At 39.9% G+C, this 12,696-nt stretch overlaps 1 protein-coding gene across 2 annotated transcripts in view; it reads right to left on the reverse strand.

The window, feature by feature from the left end:
- CSF3R (colony stimulating factor 3 receptor) overlaps positions 1-12,696 on the reverse strand; it is a 126,498-nt gene that overhangs the window by 76,057 nt on the left and 37,745 nt on the right. Inside the window, exon 1 of one of the 2 annotated variants that reach the window (XM_033955291.1) lies at positions 3,643-3,829. The exons of the other annotated variant lie outside the window; for it this stretch is intronic. The gene's annotated coding sequence lies outside the window, so the exon portion shown is untranslated. Of the gene's footprint in view, positions 1-3,642; positions 3,830-12,696 lie in introns of those variants that run through there. 2 annotated transcript variants of the gene reach the window in all.

Genomic DNA, 12,696 nt, shown 5'->3' on the forward strand with positions numbered 1-12,696 from the left:
CCGAGCCTTCCCATAGAAAAAATATATCATCTAAAAACCTCTTCCACAGGCTAATCTTATGGAAATGCGGGGAAGGATAGATTACTGTATTTTCAAATCATCCCATATAAAGTGTGGCTACAGAAGGGGCCAGCGTGGCACCCATTGCCACCCTCTGAATCTGCTGATAATAATTATCCTCAAAAGCAAAATAACTATTTTCAATCACCCAACGGGCTAACTGATACAAAAATTCCGTGCTGATCCTCGGATTATGGTCTCTATCATCTAAGATTTCCTTAATAACTGACAAAGCTTCAGATTGTGGGATCCTAGTGTATAAAGACACTACATCAAGGGTGACCAACATCGTCCGAGGGCCTATATCCAGATTTTGAGAAAGGATTCGTAGAAAATGAGAAGTGTCTTTCAAATGTTAGGGACTCCTAACATCTATTTCGTCCCTAAAATACATAAGAACATTAAAGCTCCTCCAGGGAGACCTATAGTAAACACTAGAGGTTCTCTATTGGAGCCTCTATCTAAGTTTTTAGATATTTTTTTATCCAGCAAAGCTTTGATGAATCCATCTCATTTGAAAGACACTTCTCATTTTCTACGAATCCTTTCTCAAAATCTGGATATAGGCCCTCGGACGATGTTGGTCACCCTTGATGTAGTGTCTTTATACACTAGGATCCCACAATCTGAAGCTTTGTCAGTTATTAAGGAAATCTTAGATGATAGAGACCATAATCCGAGGATCAGCACGGAATTTTTGTATCAGTTAGCCCGTTGGGTGATTGAAAATAGTTATTTTGCTTTTGAGGATAATTATTATCAGCAGATTCAGGGGGTGGCAATGGGTGCCACGCTGGCCCCTTCTGTAGCCACACTTTATATGGGACGATTTGAAAATACAGTAATCTATCCTTCCCCGCATTTCCATAAGATTAGCCTGTGGAAGAGGTTTTTAGATGATATATTTTTTCTATGGGAAGGCTCGGAGAATGAATCACTTCAGTTTTTTGAATAGATCAATACGAGGGATCCTAACTTGCAATTCACTCCCACATTTAGTTTGGAGAAGATCGAATTCCTGGATATACTAATTATTAAGAAAGACCTCCAGTTGAAAACTCAGTTCCACAGAAAATCGGTTGCACGCAATACCCTCTTACACTTTAGTAGCTACCATCCTTACCATCTCAAATTTAATTTGCCTATCAGCCAATTTTTAAGAGCTCGTAGGATCTCTTCGGAAGATCAAGATTTCAGAATTGCAGCAGGAGAGCTGGAAGAACGCTTTACAGAGAGAGGTTATCCCACTAGGGCTATTAAGCAGGCTTACACCAGGGCAAAATATGCGAATAGGGACCTCCTCCTCCTTGAAAAACATCATGAGGAGGAACCAGATAAATTAATTTGTGTCCTCCCATTCTCTATGGCAGCCAAAGAATTGATATTCCAAATAAAAAAATTTTGGCACATTCTTCAAATACATCATATTTTTAGTGTACCCCCCATGTTTGCCTTTAAAAGAAGTAAAACTATAGGCCAAACATTAATCCAACAAAAACTGGGTAACTTTAAAGAGCATACTGTGGGAAGCCACAAGGAATGTGGCCATTGCCAATGGTGCACTACCACTATCACGGGATCATCTTGGATAGATCCCCAAACAGGAAAAGTGGTTAAATCTTTCTTGGATACTAATTGCCAGTCTACTGGGGTGGTATATATAATTATGTGCCCTTGCAATCTTGTGTATGTGGGCCGGACTTCACGGCCCATATGCATAAGATTGAATGAGCATAAATCACAGCTCAAAAATAAAGTTATGCAGGCCCCTCTGGTGGAACACTTTGTAAATAGCCAGCATTCTATTGATCAAGTCCGCTGGAGAGTTATTGATAAGGTGGAGATGGGGAGGGAGGTGGGTAACTATGATGAATTGTTAAACTATAAAGAACAGAGATGGATATATTCCTTAAACACGGTGACTCCTCTTGGTTTGAATGCAGAATTGGAGTGGGGTTCCTTGATCTAACCTACTGGGTGGGAGGCTCCTTTAATATATAATACAGAATTTACTATTCCAGTAAAAGTGTTACTATCCCTTTAAAACCGGCAGGCCGGCTCGTGACGCTGTTGCCACGTAATCACGGGTGTACAGTGGACTCGGGCTCGGCATTATTTAACTGCTGTCATGAACGCCGCCGCCATCTCTATAGGTAGAGTGGTCGGGTTGCTGGCGATTGAATATCTGGTAAAAAACGAACTGCTGTTTTTGTGTCTCTTTTATATATACTTGGGGCACTTAGAGGGCTATAATAACGTATACCATTTAATATATACTTTTGTTGTTCTCTAGGGGAAGTTCCTTGATAAAGCTAATATATAGCGAAACATGTCGGTATGACAATCCCTGGGCCAGAGACCACAAGTTAAAGAGCTAAGTATCGCTTTTTGAAAAATAGAATTAATTAAAGCAATACAAAAACTTTAACAAAAGTAAAAAATGACATACAAAAATGATACAATTAAGCTAAGACAGGACCCGATGAAGATTTGACACGTAAAGCTTAGGGCAATGAGATTGAATTGAGCCCTAAGTGGTGCCGCTGAGGATCCTTAAGAACGTTATATGAATATGTATGCATGAGGGTATACCAAGTTAGTAGACGGTTTGCTATCTTTGGAAGAATAAACCAAGTCCATATTGTAGCACATTTTAGTAAAAGTCTCCTAAATGCGCTAAGGCAGTTCTGGTCCTCAGGATATCCACAATGAATAACCAGGAGAGAGATTTGCATGCACTGCTTCCTCGTTATGCAAATCTCAGTCATGCATATTCATTGTGGATATCCTAAAAACCTGGCCCTTGAGGACCGGAATTGAGTGGCCCTGCACTACAGTTCTACAGAGATTCAGAGGTAGGACAATAATGGAAGGCGCCTACTTTTGCCGGAGGTGCGATTCTCTAAATGGCGCCGTCACGCGATCAGTGCCCGCTTTTAAGGCCGTTTAGAGAATCTGGGCCTAAATGTCTATCAATTTCCACATCCTTGTCCCACTGAAAACACGCCCAGACCAAGTCTCCCTTGTCATTTGCCTACACTTGGCTTTGAGTTGTGCCTCTTCCAGCTTTATAAAACGGGAGCCTAGACGTTTATGCAAGATAAAGAGTTAAGTACACTTTGATTCACGTCGCAGACGCAATTAGAGTTTATACAATGAGGGTTACTACATATGCACATTGGGTCTGTTACATTAGTAATCTATATAGGTGCCCACTTTCCACTATAGAAGAGTTACGGACCCCTAGACCCAACCCTAGGCCGGCCCAGTTTTACCTATCCCTGCCCTGTTCCATCCAGTCCCACCCCCAATCCTGCCTTAGCCCTGCCCCCTGCTCTCATCGGGCAGGAGGGCATCCGTGCATGTGCGGATGTCCTCCTACCCGACGTGATTTTGAGGAAGCTTTTGAAAACCCGAACAAAGTGCCAGGTTTTGAAAAGCTGTCCGGACCCCTGGACATGTCCTCAAAAAAGAAGGACCTATCCGGGGAAATCCGGATGTCTGGTAACCCTAACAAGAATTAGCCCTTCACAGAATTACCCGCAAATGTTGAATGCGCATTCAGTGTGTCACACGCTGTACCTGATCTATTTCTTTACACGAAACGTCCGGAAAACACAAGCCATAATTATTGCCACGTCTTCCAGCAGGCGAGATTTTACAGGACCAGATAGAGTCAAAATATCAGTTAGATGGGTTGTCTTTGTAGTTGCTCTGTTTGGATATTTTGCTCTGAGACATATCCACACGGTGCTCAGGACGACTCAGGGCCTTTTTTTTTTTTCTTCTCCACCTGCTAGATGCTTTACTGACAAAAAAAAAAAAAAAAAAAGTTATGTTGAGGCTCAGCAGCGTCTCACTGCAGGCAGGAAATGTCATAACCTCCTTCTACAGTTTGGCAATTTGATCAGTTAACTAGAGGAGGGAAAGAGTTGAACTGCATCGGTGGAAATGAAGACTGCTAACTGCTGGCCGTGTTTATTGGAGTTCAGAGATGTGCCATGGGAGATGTCTGGCTGGTAGAGTTCAGTACACTGGGCCCTTGACTCAGGTCTTCTTTCAAGCTCTGAACTTTACGTGGATAGCATAGCTGGTTTTAAGAAAAGTTTGGACAAATTCCTGGAGGAAAAGTCCATAGTCTGTTATTAAGGCATGAGGAAAGCCTCTGCTTGCCGTGGATCGGTAGCATGGAATGTTGTTACAGTTTGGGGTTCCGGAATCTTTTGTTACTCTTTGGGATTCCGGAACCTTGCTATTCTGAATGGAATGTTGCTACTCTCTGGGATTCCGGAATCTTGCTATTGTTGACATTCTGTATGGAATGTTGCTATTCTTTGGGTTTTGGCCAGGTACTAGGAACCTGGATTGGCCACCGTGAGAATGGGCTACTGGGCTTGATGGACCATTGGGCTGACCCAGTAAGGCTATTCTTATGTATCCTAATTGAAAGAAGGCACTTCCCAGCTTCTCCTTACCACCTCTTAGCAGAATCAGCTTCCTATTTCTGTAAACTTGAATACAAAACTTTCACCAGCTGTAACAATATTTTTATTTATTTAAAAACTTTTATAGACCGCTTAATATCTTAGTAGTTTCCAGCAACAAACACACATAAAAATTTACCATAAAACATATTAACATAAAGGACCAACATTTTCAAAATCTCATCTTATATGGTGACAATATATCAAGGCAGGCAGAATTAAATTAGCCTCAACAAAATGTGGTGTCTTTAAGAGCTTCTTAAAGTTAATACAATTCGTACACAATATGATATATTTGCATCATGATTCACAGTAATCTGAAATTGTATCCATCTTCCACGCATCACCCCTGTTAAAAATCAAGGATCAAGCTTAGCGTATCATTGATTGGTAAATATCTCATTACGATGAAAGAATGTTCAGATATAATCACTTCCAAAGGCGTCTGTCATATGGCTAAGAAAGAGGAAGTGATTTGTAATGGACCTTAGAATAATTGGGGGATATGTTTATAGAAGAAATGTAGCTTCCTCCTGTAGGGCAAGTCTCAAAGAGATTAAGGCATCAAACCACAGTTTTTTTGAATGTGGCTGTATTTAGAGGCTGTTCAAGAAGGCCTTACTGGGGGGTGGGGTGGGTGTGTTTGGGATCACATAGAAATTTAACATTTAATTATGGTTTATTCAATGCTTAATTTACCATGCATAATACAACGTACAGCAAAGCAGTGTATGAGGGGCCTCAAAAAAGTTCTCAGTCCAATCAACAGTGTTGGGGCAGTCTCCATTGAGGGCTATATACTTAGTCCTGTGATTTCCCACTTTTTTTGTTCTGTCCGAAAAATATGGAATGAAAAAAGGGGAAAATTGCTGGACTAAACCCCCCGTTTATGTCAGCCATGGCGGTGAAAGCTCCAATGCTCATATGTGGCCGATGATAAAACAAAAAGCCTAACGTGGCTTCATAAAAGGGGGCCTGAGTGTGTAGCCCTCGATGGAGATTGCTCCAAGTGTGTTGGTTGGGCTGAGAACTCCCCTCGTACAACATTATATGAAACTTATTAAAAGCAAAAAGAAAATGAATGTCATAATTTGAAAGGACAGGAAAAGTCCAAACCAAATACAAGATATAACTGATCTAAACAAAAGAATCATTTATTTACAAGCTTTGCAATTCTAGGCAAAGAGCAATAAACATCCGTAAGAGTGACACAAACAGACAATTATAAACAAATAGAAAACTATAGAACAAAACAAGCAGATAAAACCTCCTATCGTTCAGGAAAAGCTGGCCAAAATAGCTGAGCTCCATCTCTCTTCCCACCCCGTACCCTCTGATGTCACTTCCTGGCCCTGCGACCCGGAAGTGATTTCAGAGGAAGCTAGGCCAGAGTAGTTGCTCGTGCTGGAGAAGATTTAAAGAGGGGCGGAGAAGGGAAGGTACAAGCATGGCATGGGAGGGCAGAAAGGTGCCGGCGCCCCCACCAGGGTGGTCAGCCCCCCTCCCCACTACGCCACTGATGCACACTCTCTATGAGCCTATACCTTGGTGCACTTTTACAAGAGTCCTTTTTGCATATAAAGCAAGCTTTACACGTCAGAAAGCTTTATAAAACGACCCTCTCCTCCCCCCCAAATTTGTCCACATTCAGCTTGACAAAAAGTTCATGCAACCTTTGTTGCTTCTCGAAATTTGCCCTCTTAGGGTACTGTCCTTATTTAACTCCTCATTTGCTTTCATTAAGATTCCTACTGCATGTCTTGTGAACTTTAGGAAGGAGCCGTGTTTCCTGAAGCTCAGATGGAAACACATTTGAAAGTCATTTGAGGGAAGGTTAAGCTAGGTCTGTGCCTAGGCAGAAGTTTTGCCTTAGGACATTTTTAATGAACAAGGGGAATTTCTTGCCTGGGGCAACGTAGGGCTATGAGACTTTACCATGGGAAAAGGCCATTTGTAATGCAAGTGACTTTCACGTCTCCTAGGCTTGACTTTCTCTTCGACACCATATATTTAGTCTATGAGGTAATAAACCCCAGGCTACTGCCATTAGAAACATAAAAATGAAGGCAGCTAAAAACCATACAGCCTATCCAGTGTACCCGCTCAACCTTTCTCGTTCCTATATGCTTGTTCCAATCCTTCTTAAATTCAGAAACAGTCTTCGTCTCCACCGGGAGGCCATTCCATGCATCCTTTCAGTAAAGAAGTACCAGTCCTCTTCCACCTTCATCCTGTGTCTCCTCATTCCAGAGCTTCCTTTCAATTGAAAGAAACTCACCTCCAGTTCTACATCTCTATCATAACCCCCTTCTACCTTTCTTCCAAAGTATACATGTTAAGTCATCAGTATTTTGACCTAAGGAGAAATTACGTGGTTTTGTGGCTCTGTGGCTGGGCTTCTGTTTCACCTTAATGTTGTAGACTGAAATCATTTCAATTCTGTAAGAGCCAAAACTCAGCTCTCCGAAAGCCCATCAGTGACTCCTATGAAACGATTTGATGGCCTCATTCTAGTTCTCTATGGATGAACATCTACATCAGTCTAAAACCCCTTGTTAGCAGAGGTACCGAAGGTTGAACTGGCTCAGAGGCTGGATCACCTTCTTAGGCAAGGTGCAGGGAGACGTGTTTGGGAGAAATGGCGCCCTTCCTGTTCCGTACCTGCAGTGGAAGACTTTTAAACCACCATCATTCAGAGGCATTAAATTCACCGACAACTCTCTTTTTCTCCTGCCCCTCCCATTATTGCAGGGAAAGGAAAATCCTTTGAAATGAGGAAACCCCCCAGATTACAACAATCTGAATCTCTTCCCTTTTGACATGAGCTGTTCAACTCCCTTGTCAACGCTGACACTTTCTGTTACACAATCCGGGATGATTCGGTGAGTAGCTACACTTCTTCTTTTCTTGCCGTCTTCTTATATCAGTTTGACAAATCCACGTCTAGCATCCCTTCCCTTCAAGTTTATTAATTTTTGATATCCTGCAAATCGTGTAACAGCTAAGTGGCTTACATAAAATATAAGCACAAAAATTCAAACATTCTAACAACAAAATAGTTATAAAACAAAATGTAACACAGGAGGATAAGGGATGAAATTACGCTGTTCACCAAAATGATGAAAATCAAACCACTCGTGTTCATCAGAGAACTGCTGACCACACAAGCGGGCTGGTTTTAATTCTGGACTGTGGGGAACACATAAATCCCGGTTGTCCAAGTCACAGACCCCCTTGCTTTTTTCCAATTGTTGTTATTTTATTTTTAAATGGTTTTTTTTTTTTTTTATTTCAATTTGTTGATATTCAAAATTCAGCACATTGAAAACTAATTACAACCTGAACCAGAACATCAGATAAGAAAGTCTACCACGTGGTTTCTTTGCGGAGACAAAATGAATCTGACAGAAACAAACAATGTCCATCCCCCCCTCCCCAGCCTCCCCCCTCCCCTCCTCAACCTCCCACTCCCTTTTTCATAACATGGCACATTGGCATCTAAATTTATGTACTGATTGGAGGCATTTGTTCACAGAAGTGCCAACCGAGCACATGATGCCATTGTTAATTTATTTCAAATATTTGTAGCCCGCATATCAAACTTCTGTGTGGATAACACCATTTCAGGCAAAATAAAACTAGACAGACTTAAACAAATCAAAATAAAATATCACCATGCAGTACACAATTTAAAAACATCTACAAATAAACTAAATAATAACAAATCTATAAAATGCCCAAATCTGAAAATGCCAGGTGAAAAAAGTGGGCTTTCAAACTTTTTCGAAAGGCCGAAAAATCTTAAGAACATAAGAGCATAAGAATAGCCTTACTGGGTCAATGGTCCATCAATCCCAGTAGTCCGTTCTCACGGTGGCCAATCCAGGTCCCTAGTATCTGGCTAAAACCCAAGGAGTAGCAACATTCCAGAATCTCAAAGAATAACAAGATTCCGGAATCCCAAAGAGTAGCAACATTCCATGCTACCGATCCAGGGCAAGCAGTGGCTTCTTCCAAGTTTCAAGTTTATAAAAATTTTGATATAAACGCAATATCAAATATTTTCAATGCGTATAACAATAAAAAGTTTTTTTTTTTGGGGGGGGGGGGACAAAATAAAACAATTTATACAGGTAAACATACAATCAATGTACACAATTAATTACCGTAGTGATACATAGGGAAAGGGGAGTGAACTACAATTGTTAAAGAAAGTAGAAGAACATTTAAGGAAAAACAACATCAGGAGGGTAATTGAAAATGTTTTACAAATAAAGCTAGGTCTAAAAGTGAAAGGGAGAAGTTGTGACCTATATATAGATCTGGTTAGGTTTAAGTATTTGAGCCTGAGATTGTTGATAAAAGAGTTATCCTGTTTATGACTCAAATGCATCTTTGTATAGGTGGATTTTTAATGTGCTTTTAAATTTTTCTAAAGATGTTTCACCACGCAGATAAACTGGTAACTTGTTCCATAGCTGGGGTACTATGATTGAAAAAATTGTAGCTCTTCTGGTGCCTATTATTTTCAGACGGGATGGTCAGCAAATGCTGATCTGTTGATCTTAGCGATCTGGCTGGAGAATATGGTATCAAATAACGAAGTAAAAATATTGGTGTGTTGGTTTGTTGAATTTTGAAGATTAATAGTGCAATTTTATAGATTATTCTATGTGAAATTGGTAGCCAGTGTGCTTTTTGTAAAAGAGGAGTGACATGATCATATTTTTTGGAGTTAGTAATAATTTTTATTGCAGTATTTTGTATAATTTGTAACCTTCTTATTTCTTTCTGAGTTATGCCATGGTATAATGTTTTGCAGAAATCCAGCCTGGAAATAACCATGTCTTTCTCAATAACGGACTATGGACTTTTCCTCCAGGAACTTGTCCAAACCTTTCTTAAAACCAGCTACGCTATCCGCTCTTACCACAACCTCTGGCAATGCGCTCCAGAGCTTAACTATTCTCTGAGTGAAAAAAAATTTCCTCCTATTGGTTTCAAACGTATTTCCCTGTAACTTCATCGAGTGTCCCCTAGTCTTTGTAATTTTTGATGGAGTGAAAAAACGAATACAATTTGGGACTAAATTCCACAACGATGATCCAGCTATTTGAAACATGTGAGCACGATTTGCAATTTTGATCACAGAGTAAATTGAAAGAATAACCAAATAGTCTCAGCCTTGTGATCTTAAAGAACGAGATGGAGCATATGCAAACATAAGGGGGCGTTCACAGAGGAGAAGCCTGGGCGGGGCATGAGAAGGACCTGCATTTACATGCATAATTTATAGAATACCATAAATTTTACTAATGAGACTTAGATGACTTGGGATTGCCGGAGCAGTATGGGAATAGTTAAAATCATTTCTGGTAGGGAGAAAGATGTGTGTTCGGAGCAATAATGTAATCTCTCATGAATTTTTGGTGGAACGAAGAGTTCCGCAGGGATCTGCCTTATCTGCGACTCTTTTCAATATTTTTTTTTTGTCCCCTTTGGGAAACTGTTAGATGAGATTGAGGTATCATATAGAATATATGCAAATGATGCTCAGTTTTTCTTCCCGACTGAGGAGTGGGGTGATAATCTGTCTTTGAAACTGAATGATTATATGTTTGAGATACATAAATGGATGTTTGACACTGGGTTGACGTTAAATATTGATAAAACAGAAATAATGTTTATAGGAGAACAACAGGAAGAACTTTGACCTAGTGATATATTTTTAAATAATCACTGGATTACGATTAGCAAAGAGATTAGAATGTTGGGGGTGATCTTTGATGTGAAATTATCGTTTAAATCTCAAGTGACCAAAATAGTGCATATTTTGCAATTAGAAAGTTGCTTCAACTGAATTTTTTAAAAAGCTGGTTGGGATCTCTGTTAAGTTTTACAGACATTAGTACTCTGAAAGCTTGATTATTGTAAAGACATTTATTTGGGTCTTCCATCTGAACACTTGAAAGCATTACAGATTGTACAAAAATTTTGCAGCATGTGTCGTCATGGGTACATCATGATATGAACATATCACACCAAGTCTAAAGAAATTGCATCGGCTGCCAATCAGCTGTCGAGTGCAATTTAAGATTTTGAAAATAGTCCGTAAAGGGATATAGGATATATTTTTTTAAAAAATTCTTTATTCATTTTTGGAATCCAATAAATGGTGCAACAGGTTAACAAGCAAATAATATAACAGACAGCATTCCAAACAATCAAATGATATATAAGTACTTAACACCCCCCAACCCTCCTACCCGCCCCACCTGGATGTGCACAGCATTCTTTTCATGAATCAAAGGGAAATAATAATAATACTTAATATGAATCAACGGCATCATATAATAATAATAACAATTAATTATTTCTTACAAAAATTTGTTAATGGACCCCAAATCTCCTTAAATTTACTATGATGTTCCAATTGTAATGAATTCATATGTTCAAACATATATTTGGCATAAGGTTTTCCATCCAAAACTATGTTATCCCAAGATTTCCAATTTTTCGTAATAAGTTCCATAACAACTCCTGTCATAATGAGAAGTAATTTGTTCTGGTTTGCCTTGATCGGACTCTTGGGCAATAATGATGTTCCAAACAAAACTATATCATATGACAATGGTAATGGAACTTCCAAGATCGTATTAATTTGGCCCCAAATAGATCTCCAAAAAATTTAAGTATCAAGGGACAGCAGAAAATGAGATGATCCAGTGTCCCTACATCCAGATGACAGTGCCAGCATCTATTAGGTTTTGAACTATCTAACTTTTGTAACCTAACAAGGGTCCAAACACTTCTATGCAACAAAAAAAATACCCGGGTTGTCTCATAGATGCTGACGCTGTACACCTCATTCTCCAAGACCAAATTCGTGGCCATTGAGACACAGAAATCTGCTGCTTTGTCTCAATGCTCCAAATGTCTTTAAGACTAGTTTTTGGTTTCTTATTCAAATATTCAGATATTAATTTATACCACTTGGCTGCCTGATGTCCTAGCAAATCTATCTGGACATATGCCCGGCAAGCTATACTGATCCTTTAAATTTCGCCAATTAGGGAACCCCTTCTGAATGGCCTGCTTCAACTGCAACCATTTAAATGTTTGGGACTTTGAAATACCGAATGATTGTTGCAGTTGTGAAAACTCAAGCATCTTCCCATTTGACATCACATCATCTAACGTGCGTATACCTGCCTGCATCCAATGCTTCCAGATGACCTTCACCTCGCCAATTTGGATCTTGAAGTTCAGCCATAAGGACTGACACGTGGATTGATGAATCAGAATAGGTATTAGGTTATTAATAAATTTTAATGTTTGTCATGTAGAAAATAAAATTCTATTGTCCTTATAAATCCTAGGTAACTTGATACTTAAAACATGACACAAAAGCATTGATGATAATTTACACTAGAATTCTATCATCTCTACTTCCGGAAGCAGGTGAAAGCTTGGCTCTTCAACCAGGCCTTTAATGGAAGATGTAACTAACTTGCTAGTCACACACACAAGGAGTGACACTTGGCTGCTCCTACCCTAGCTGAGATAACGCTCAAGCACCAGTTCGACCTCATGTGCAACTTCTTTTAATTAGTCCCCTTATCATCGTGGTCCTGCGACTCTATCTTATCTATCTTTACTCACACCCTATGCCATCTATTAAAATGTTTTATTGCATATTGTGGTCACATTGTAATGTAGGATACTATGCCACACCTTGGATAGCTATTTGAGTATTTTTACTGCTGTAATTATCTATGGCTTATGTCTGATTGACATCTGAGAGGGTGGGGACCAGTGAAGATGATGGTCACACATGTGGACTGTGGTCCTTTCAACTGTTCCAACACCCCCAAACTCCCTGTATTTGGGGTGAACAGGTTCCCCCCACCCCCGCTATGCTCTTCTTACTCTAGAGATATCTCATTTAGAGCAGGATTTGGGGGCCACACCAGAGAGTAGCAAAATTAGCTGTTCTCCATATAACTTAAATCTGCAGGAACCACCACACATACACACTCTTAATGGTGAGATCCTAGAGAGAACTGTAGCGGAACGAGACTTAGGGGTGATCATCAGTGAGGACATGAAGACTGCTAATCAAATGGAGAAAGCTTCATCTAAGGCCAGACAA

Source organism: Geotrypetes seraphini, chromosome 8 (genome assembly GCF_902459505.1).
Source record: "Geotrypetes seraphini chromosome 8, aGeoSer1.1, whole genome shotgun sequence".
In the NCBI taxonomy this organism is placed as follows: domain Eukaryota; kingdom Metazoa; phylum Chordata; class Amphibia; order Gymnophiona; family Dermophiidae; genus Geotrypetes; species Geotrypetes seraphini.